Source organism: Elaeis guineensis, chromosome 1, assembly GCF_000442705.2.
Source record: "Elaeis guineensis isolate ETL-2024a chromosome 1, EG11, whole genome shotgun sequence".
NCBI lineage: Eukaryota > Viridiplantae > Streptophyta > Magnoliopsida > Arecales > Arecaceae > Elaeis > Elaeis guineensis.
This window is the reverse complement of record NC_025993.2, coordinates 135,067,401-135,076,584: the sequence shown is the minus strand read 5'-3', so window position 1 is coordinate 135,076,584 and position 9,184 is coordinate 135,067,401. Positions and strand designations below refer to the sequence as shown.

At 36.9% G+C, this 9,184-nt stretch overlaps 1 non-coding gene across 1 annotated transcript; it reads right to left on the bottom strand.

Annotated features, from left to right (window-relative positions):
* Positions 1 to 218: 218 nt before the first annotated feature.
* On the bottom strand, positions 219 to 325 carry LOC140854990 (small nucleolar RNA R71). Its single transcript, XR_012138083.1, has one exon. It is a non-coding gene; the product is annotated as a small nucleolar RNA R71 (small nucleolar RNA).
* Between the last annotated feature and the right edge of the window lie 8,859 nt (positions 326 to 9,184).

Below are 9,184 nucleotides of genomic sequence, written 5' to 3'. Positions count from 1 at the left end.
GGATTAGAGGATGCTTATATATTTATTAGAGAATTTGAGGAGGTATGTGCAACCATGAAACTGCAATTAACAGAGGAGGTCAAACTTAGATTAATCAACTTTGTCCTTAAGGATAATGCTAAGAAGGGCTTTATAGTCTGCCAAACCATTCTGTCACTACCTGGGAGGGCTTTGTGAGAATATTTTTGAAAAAGTATTTCCTCCATCATAAAATAGCTAGGATTAGGAATGAAATAAATCAATTTTACCAACTAGCTGGTGAATCATTTTGGAAGTACTTTAATCGTTTCAAGAATCTTTTGACCTAATGCCCACACCATGGAATAGAAACTTGGAGACTATGCCAGATCATCTATGAGGGGTTAGATTCAAACTCAAGAACTATGCTAGAGTTCATGTGCCAAGGCCAATTTATGGACAAAGAAACTACTGAAGCTTGGCAATTCTTAGAAGACCTAGCCGAAAAAATTTACAGTGGGAAACAACTAGGGAACCTGATAAAGCTACACCTTCAAGAGGAGGAATGCATCAAATTCAACCAACCCTAGCATCAGAGGTCAAGATTGCAACCTTAACACGTAGATTGGAAGCCTTAGAATTACAAAGACCAGCCAATGTAAATCAAATATCTGCACCCATGTGTAAAGGGTGCAATGCACCAGACCATGTCTTAGAAGAATGTTCCTACTCGAATGAGTGTGCACAGGTGAATGCCACCTATCAAGGACCATTGAACAATCCTTATGCACCCACATATAACCCAGGTTGGAGGAATCACCCAAATTTCTCATAGTCCCAGAATCCTAATGTAAGCAATCCAAATTTTAATCAGCAAAATCTAAGGTCCAACCCAGTGATGAACAACCCACCAGGCTTCCATGATAATGACAAAAAAATTACCTCTTTAGAGAAAAGCCTAGAAGCCATGATGAAGACACATACCAGCTTTATGCAAACCACGGGTCAATTCATAAATAATAACATCCAAGCTATAGCCCATCTGGAAATGCAAGTAAGTCAGCTGGCTTCGACCATTAGTGAACGAGAACATGGTAGGTTACCTAGCCAACCTGAGCCAAATCCTAGGAACCAAAATGGTCCACGACCCCAACAAGGAAACCAAGTTAATGGTGTAAATGCCATTCATACCTTAAGATCGGGAAAACAAATAGACAATAAGGTAGTTGCACTTGATGATATAGAGGACTCATCTGCCGAGTCACCTTCTAAAACTACTACCTTTCAATCTCAAGCACCAGAAACTGAAAATTCACCTAGTCCAGTACTTAAAAGTCCTAGAGCTCCTTTTCCAAACAGACTGAAATCCAATAAATCTGAACATTTAGACAAAATTTTAGAGGTATTTAAACAAGTCCAAGTTAATATTCCTCTTTTAGATATAATCCATCAGGTTCCAACTTATGCCAAATTTTTAAAAGATCTTTGCACTAGGAAAAGGACCACTAATGTACCAAAGAAAGTATTTTTGGCTGCAAGTGTCAGTTCATACCTATCTAGCCATGTGCCAATTAAATATAAGGACCCTGGAGCTCCAACAATTTCTTGTGTTATTGGAAAAACCAATATAAAAAAGGCCTTGCTAGATCTAGGAGCTAGTGTGAATATCCTTCCATATTCGGTGTATGAGCAACTAGGATTAGAAAAACTTCAACCTACTGGGATCACATTACAGTTAGTCGATAGATCTCTCAGGATCCCTAAGGGAATGGTCGAGGATGTTCTGATAAAGGTTGAAAATTTCATTTTCCCTATAGATTTTATTGTTTTAGAGACTGAGCCAGTTGCGAATCCTAAAGGACATATACCTATCATTTTAGGAAGACCATTCTTAGCTACGGCCAATGCTAAAATCAATTGTCGAAATGGTCTAATGAAGTTATCCTTTGGGAATATGACCATTGAGCTTAATATTTTTAACTTAGAACAGGAATCCTCTTCTCATGCTGATGTCAATGTAGTCCAAGATGGTATTTATGAATCCATTGACATTAGTGATGATGAAGTCGACCTAGAGTCTAACCCCTGATTAATCCATGAGTCTGAGGATGTCAATGAAATACTTAAAGAAAATCAGATTAATCAGGAATCGATACTTCCTACTGAACCAATCATTGAGATGGTGAAATCATCACCTAAACCATCGATAGAAGAAGCACCCATTTTAAAACTGAAACCCCTCCCAGAACATCTCAAGTATGCATATCTAGGACCCAAAGAAATTTTGCCTGTAATTATTGCATCAGACCTAGATCCCAAGCAAGAGGAGGAGTTAGTGTCAGTTCTAAAAGCAAATCAAGAAGCAATAGGTTGCACCATAGCAGATATCAAAGGAATAAGCCCTTCTATAGTTCAACATAGAATATACTTAGAGGAAGAGGCTAAACCAACAAGAGAAGCCCAAAGAAGGCTTAATCCAGCTATGAAGGATGTAGTTAAAAAGGAGATTCTGAAACTCCTAGATAGTGAAATAATTTATCCTATTTCTGATAGCTCTTGGGTAAGCCCAGTTCAAGTAGTACCCAAAAAATCTGGAGTAACAGTGGTCCAAAATGATGCAAACGAACTTATCCCAACTAGGACCCAAACAGGATGGAGGGTCTGTATAGACTATAGAAAGTTGAATGCTGCGACAAGGAAAGATCACTTTCCTCTGTCATTTATTGATCAAATGTTGGAAAGACTAGCCGGACAAGAGTTTTACTATTTTCTTGATGGATACTCCGGTTACAACCAGATCCCCATAGCCGCTGAAGATCAAGAAAAGACTACATTCACCTGTCCATTTGATACTTTTGCCTATAGACGAATGCCCTTTGGACTATGTAATGCACCGGCAACCTTCCAGAGATGCATGATCAGCATGTTTTCAGATATGATAGAATGATTTCTAGAAATTTTTATGGATGACTTTTCTATTTTTGGCCTAACCTTCTCCGAGTGTCTGAATCACCTGCAATTAGTTCTAGAACGATGTAAGGAGAAGCACTTAGTTCTCAACTGGGAAAAATATCAGTTTATGGTCAAACAGGGAATAGTTCTTGGCCATGTCATTTCTAAAAAGGGATTGAAGTAGACAAGGCCAAAATAGATCTAATTGCAAGTCTTCCACCACCTAAATCTGTGAAAAAATACGTTCATTTTTAGGTCATGCTGGATTCTATAGAAGGTTTATTGCCAACTTTAGCAAAGTAGCACGTCCACTGACTAATCTTTTGGCAAAGGATACCAAATTTGAATTTACTCATGAGTGCTTGGAATCTTTTGAATTTCTAAAAAAAGCACTTGTATCAGCTCCAATCATTCATCCTCCTGTCTGGTCTGAACCATTTGAATTAATGTGTGATGCTCCGATCATGTTGTGGGCGCAATCTTAGGTCAACGGATAAATAAGCTGCCTAGAGTGATATATTATGCAAGTAAAACCTTAAATGATGCGCAGCTTAGCTACACCACAACTGAGAAGGAGTTCCTTGCCGTTGTCTTTGCTTTAGAGAAATTTAGATCTTATTTGGTTGGGACCCACACCATTGTTTACACCGATCACTCAGCCATTAGACATCTCCTAGCAAAGAAGGATGCCAAGGCACGCTTAATCAGATGGATTTTGCTCCTTCAAGAATTTGACCTAGAAATTAGGGACAAGAAAGGCACTGAGAATGTTGTAGCAGATCATTTGTCCTGAATTCCAGTCGCACCATCTAGTGAACCATCCATCAATGAATCTTTCCCAGATGAGCAACTCATGTCTGTGTCTACTGAACCTTGGTTTGCTGATATTGTAAATTATTTAGCCATAGGTAAGATACCTTCTCATTGGACTAAGCAGGATAAATATAAAGTCTTTGCCCAAGTGAAGTATTTCATTTGGGATGATCCTTATCTTTTTAAACAATGTCCTGATCAAATTATTAGAAGGTGTATCCCAGATAACGAAGTCATGAATATTTTATCTTTTTGTCATGATCAAGCATGTGGGGGTCACTTCGCGTCTAAGAAAACTGCTGCTAAGATTCTCCAATGTGATTTTTATTGGCCCAATTTGTTTAAGGATGCTCATGAATATTGTAAAAGTTGTGCTCAATGTCAGAAAATGGGTCGAATCACCAAGCGACACATGATGCCACTCAACCCAATCTTGGTAGTTGAAGTTTTTGATGTTTGGGGGATCGATTTCATGGGACCATTTCCAAATTCCTTTGGAAATGAATATATTCTAGTAGCAGTTGATTATGTTTCAAAATGGGTAGAAGCAATTGCATGTAGAACACCCGATAGCAAAATGGTCATTAAGTTTCTTAAAGAAAATATTCTCTCCCGTTTCGGTATTCCTAGGGCAATCATTAGTGATCGGGGAACCCATTTTTATAACCGACCTTTTGCAACATTGATGAAAAAGTATAATGTCACCCACAAATTGGCCACACCATATCATCCTCAAACTAGTGGGCAAGTTGAAGTGTCAAACCGACAAATCAAACAGATCCTGGAAAAAACTGTTAGTGCCAATAGAAAGGATTGGTCTTTGAAATTAATTGATGCACTTTGGGCATACCGAACCACTTTCAAGAACAATCTAGGAATGTCTCCTTATAGGATTGTGTTTGGTAAACCATGTCACTTGCCTATTGAGATAGAATACAAAGCCATGTGGGCCATCAAACAACTAAATACAAATTTGAACGACGTTGAAACCATAGGAAGCTTCAGTTGAATGAATTAGAAGAACTTAGAAATGAAGCCTATGAAAATGCAAGGATATACAAGGAATGAACCAAAGCATTTCATGATCAATCAATTATGAGAAAAACTTTCAATATCGGACAAAAGGTGCTCTTATATAACTCTAGATTACATCTGTTTCCAGGAAAGCTTAGGTCTAGATGGACAGGACCATTTTTAGTAAAGAAAATCTTTTCACACGGAGCTGTTGAGATAGAAAATCCAAGTAATGGTGTTATCTTTAAAGTTAATGGTCAATGTTTAAAACTATTCTTGGAATTACCTGTCGAGACTGTTGAAGATGCCATGGTTCTTTATGAACCAACTTATTCTGATTAAATTGCTTCGAGGTTTGGTCTGGCTGAAGACATAAAACTTAGCACTTCTGGGAGGCAACCCAGCTTATTTAATTTCTAATATTTTTTTTTATTTTCAGTTTGCTTAGGACAAATAAATTAGATAAACTCCATTGGGGACAATGTCGGTCAAGTTGGGGGAGAGCTTGAACAAAATCAGGTGTTATCATTTCCTTTTCCTTCCACTATGAGTTATTTCTTGCATTTAATATATTAAAAAAAAAAATTGAAATAAATTAACCTAGAAAAGAAATAAGAGTAAGTTAGAAAGTATTTGCTAATAAATGTAGTGAGTCACGGAGAAGATTAGCTGGTTATACTCTTGGTGGCCTAGGTCATTTAAAGACTATTAGCACTTCCAATTGCACATGCACACTAACAAGGTAAAGTAGGTGTTAATTGTAAGGCCAATTAAGGATTTGAGTATTATTTAAATTAGATAATTTTTTCTACACCCCAATTGAACAAATTTGAATTTAAGGAAAGAGCTACCTGCCTGAAATAAAATGCAAAACACAGAGTAAATGTGGATTGCCCTAAGCCTAGTAACCGGGTCTCTTCACCTAAGTCAAGTGTTGAGATTCGCATCAAACGGTGGTGGGAAGGCCAGGATGCTCAGTAAAAAAAAAAAAAAAAAAAAAAAAAAAAACAGTGTGAAAGCTACCTTAGTTCTTTGTTTAATCTGGGGTGTATAGAAAATTAATCGAACTAAGTTATGAAAAATGATACAATTGGCCTGTACAAGTTAATACTGAAATACTAAGTTATCACTCACACAAGTGCTATAAAACTTTAAGTGTACTCTAAGAAAGCTCCTAAGTAGACTGACTACCGATTCTAATTCGAAGCTCATTACTTAGTAATACTAGAAAACTTCTTGAATTTTGATCTTAAATTAATTTGCAAAGGAAGGATCTTTTTGGAATATGATCTTATTTTGGTACATTGCTAAGGACTAGCAATGATTAAGTTGGGGGGTGTGATTTATGTCACAAATTGACATAAAAAGTATCAATTAATATCTAAATTATCTAACTTTATTAGAAAATTGATACTTGTTATTATATTTTGCAGAAGAAGAGATCATCAATAGAAAGAACAAGAAAAGAGGATTCCAACGGCATAAATTTTACGTAAAACGGAGTTAAATTGACCAGGAATTGAAGAATGAAGAAAGAAGACTCAATTGGGTCAAACCCGAGTCAAATCAGGTCAAAATTGATCAAAAATCAACTGATTTGGTGATCTGGTTAGCCGCTGGTCCACAGCAACAGGCACCTGGACCATGGACCCATCGGCGCATCATAAACCAGCCAATCAGCGAGTCTCGGCTCACCGCAACGCATCGTGAGCCCGATCCATACGGCGGTCCAGGGCTCATGAGGAGAGAGAAGAAGGTCCGAAGGGCAACCTGGTAACTTCACATCACTCGATGGTCCGATCTTCTCTGATCAAGATCCAATGCTCCATATTTTTGTGCCATCGGACGGCCACCATCGCAGCCGGTCAAGATCCAACTGTAATCAAGGCAATTGCAAGAATCAATAAACACTAGGACAACACGGGATCCTTCTGCAGCGTGATCCAACGGACGAAATCTTCCAGCGCCTTGATCGGACGGTCCGCGACGCATCCGACATGATCCCATCTCTGCAGCACGATCCAATGGCAGGCTTCACCCAGATCATGATCCGACGGCCCAAAATCGCTTCCGGCTTGATTTATTAGATGAATTGGGTCCTTTAGATGAAGATCGGACGGCTGAAATAATTTTAGGGTTTTTTGATGGATTTAAGTGCTTTTTGAACGAGATTTGAGCCCCTAAACCCCCCTAACAGCCCTCTAAAACCTCTTAGTCCCACATCTAAAGTTTTAAAAACCTTATAACCCCCAAATGCCTATAAAAAGCCCCAAAGGCCCTTATTTTAATGATTCTGGCCTTTCGATCAAGCTTGTAACCCTAGATAGTGGGGTTTTTAGCTTTCTTCTCAAGCCTCGAGCTTTGAGGTTTTTGTAATAAATTTTTTTTATATAAAATCTTATTTTTATGTAATTTTATCTCTTTACATTATGCAATTTATTTTTCTTGCAATTAGGATAGTTTAATTTATGCAATTTAATTTTATGCAATTAGGTTAGTTTAAATTATGCAGTTTAAATTTATGCAATTAGGATAGTTTAATTTATGAAATTAGGGTAGTTTATTTTTCTGCATTTAAATTTTGCAAGTAGATTTAGATCATGTCTAGCGAAGCATCCCTTCTAGGGTTTGCGATGAAGCTAGATCATGAGTAGGAGTTTTACATAGGATTCTTTCGTTTTCTTAGGGTTTCTTTTTCTTCCTCTTTTGCCAAGAATTTTTGATAAACTACAGTTGGATCAGAGTCCCTTCATAGTTCATGCTTGATTCAGTGCATAGGAGGAGAAAACCCTAAGGGATCTTAGTTACTACTCCCCTGTAAAGAATCTTGATGGGTTATCGTTGGACCTTAGTCCCTTCATAATCTATGCTTGGGAAAGACAAGAGGAGTAGTCATTAGGATCAATAAGAAAAATTCTAGGTAGAATTCCCTAATCTAGATCTAGTGGATTCAAAAAAACCCTAGATCCTTAGTCTTATTGTCTTTAGCAAATAATTTTCGATTTTCGATTTTCGTTAAAGCTCGCTTGAGCATAGATTTGAAAATCATTTTTAAACCAAGTCTCTGTGGGATCGACCCGTACTCACTGATCGTGCTACTCTGCACACTGTGCGCTTGCGGTTTTATTTACAAATTTTAAGATTTGCACATCAACTAATCCAATATGATGCACTCTCCGAGCCCACGTACACTCATGTCTCACATGCACACACCCATTGGATTTAAACCCGATCCAATCCATAGATTAACCCCTTTAGACCTCACAAAATTGAGATCCTAAGTCATCTAAGATCAAAATCCGATCCTAACCCAGATAGACATCCTGTGTGGCTCTATTCACGATATTAAACGATCCAGTCTCAGACTGAATTGACTAATCTATGACTAAGTCAACTCACAAAATCACTGAGTCGACTCAGCTGTGTACCATGCCAGAAGTCTCAAAATATAGCTTTCTGTCTGTCTATTCTTCTAAGACATAGTCGATCCAATCTGAGATTGAGTCGATCCACCTTAAACTTAGTCAACCCAGTTCCAAAGCAAAACTGACTAAGCTTCTGAAAGTCTGGTATTCAAGCTAGCTTCTTCCATGGCTTGCTCTCTTGACCCCTTGGCCTCTTCTCTTGTGTTCTCAAGGCTTGGAAGCACTACACCTAAGTTCACACCAATAGTCAAAACTTACTCTCAAGCCACTTTTAAGCTTACAAAAGGTTAAAGAATTAATTGAAATAATAGCTAAAAGGATTAAAAAGAGAAAATTATTAGTTTGAGTGAGGAATATTGAATATCTTTGAAAAGAGAAAAAAAGAAAGGAATTAGTGCATAGATTTGAGATCTTTCAAAGAGTGATCTTCTCCAACATTATCTACACCTCTCTAACATCAATTGAAGAGAAGTAAAAGTTCAAAAGAGCCATTCCACAGCCACTTCTTCGAGCTTTAAAAAGTTTTTTTTTAGTTTTTATTTTGTACTAAAATTATTTTATTGATATTTTATTTCTTTATAAGTTTTTTGAAGGAAAAAAACTTAGGGATTAACCTCATCCAAACCTAGAATTGAACTTGTTAGGTTTTAATTGGTGAGCCCATAAAACCAACTAGATTGATTATGAGTCTGAAAAATAATTTGTGTAAGATTTTGGTTGGTGATTTCGAAAAATCAACTGAGTTTGTTTGTGATTTCATATAAAATAAATATATTATAATCAAGAGAATTATAGTAAAATTCTTAAAGAGTTCTTGAAGTGTGGACGTAGATGCAGAGTTGCATCAAAATACTATAAATTATTGTGTTTGTATTGTGTTTTTTGCTCTCCTACTTTGTATATCTTGTATCATTTTAATTCTTACATTGATTTACTTATTCCACTGCTACACATTGTTTATCCTTCACAAATACTCAAATAAGTTTAATTTGAAGTATATATTTGATTTAGATTTTAAATTT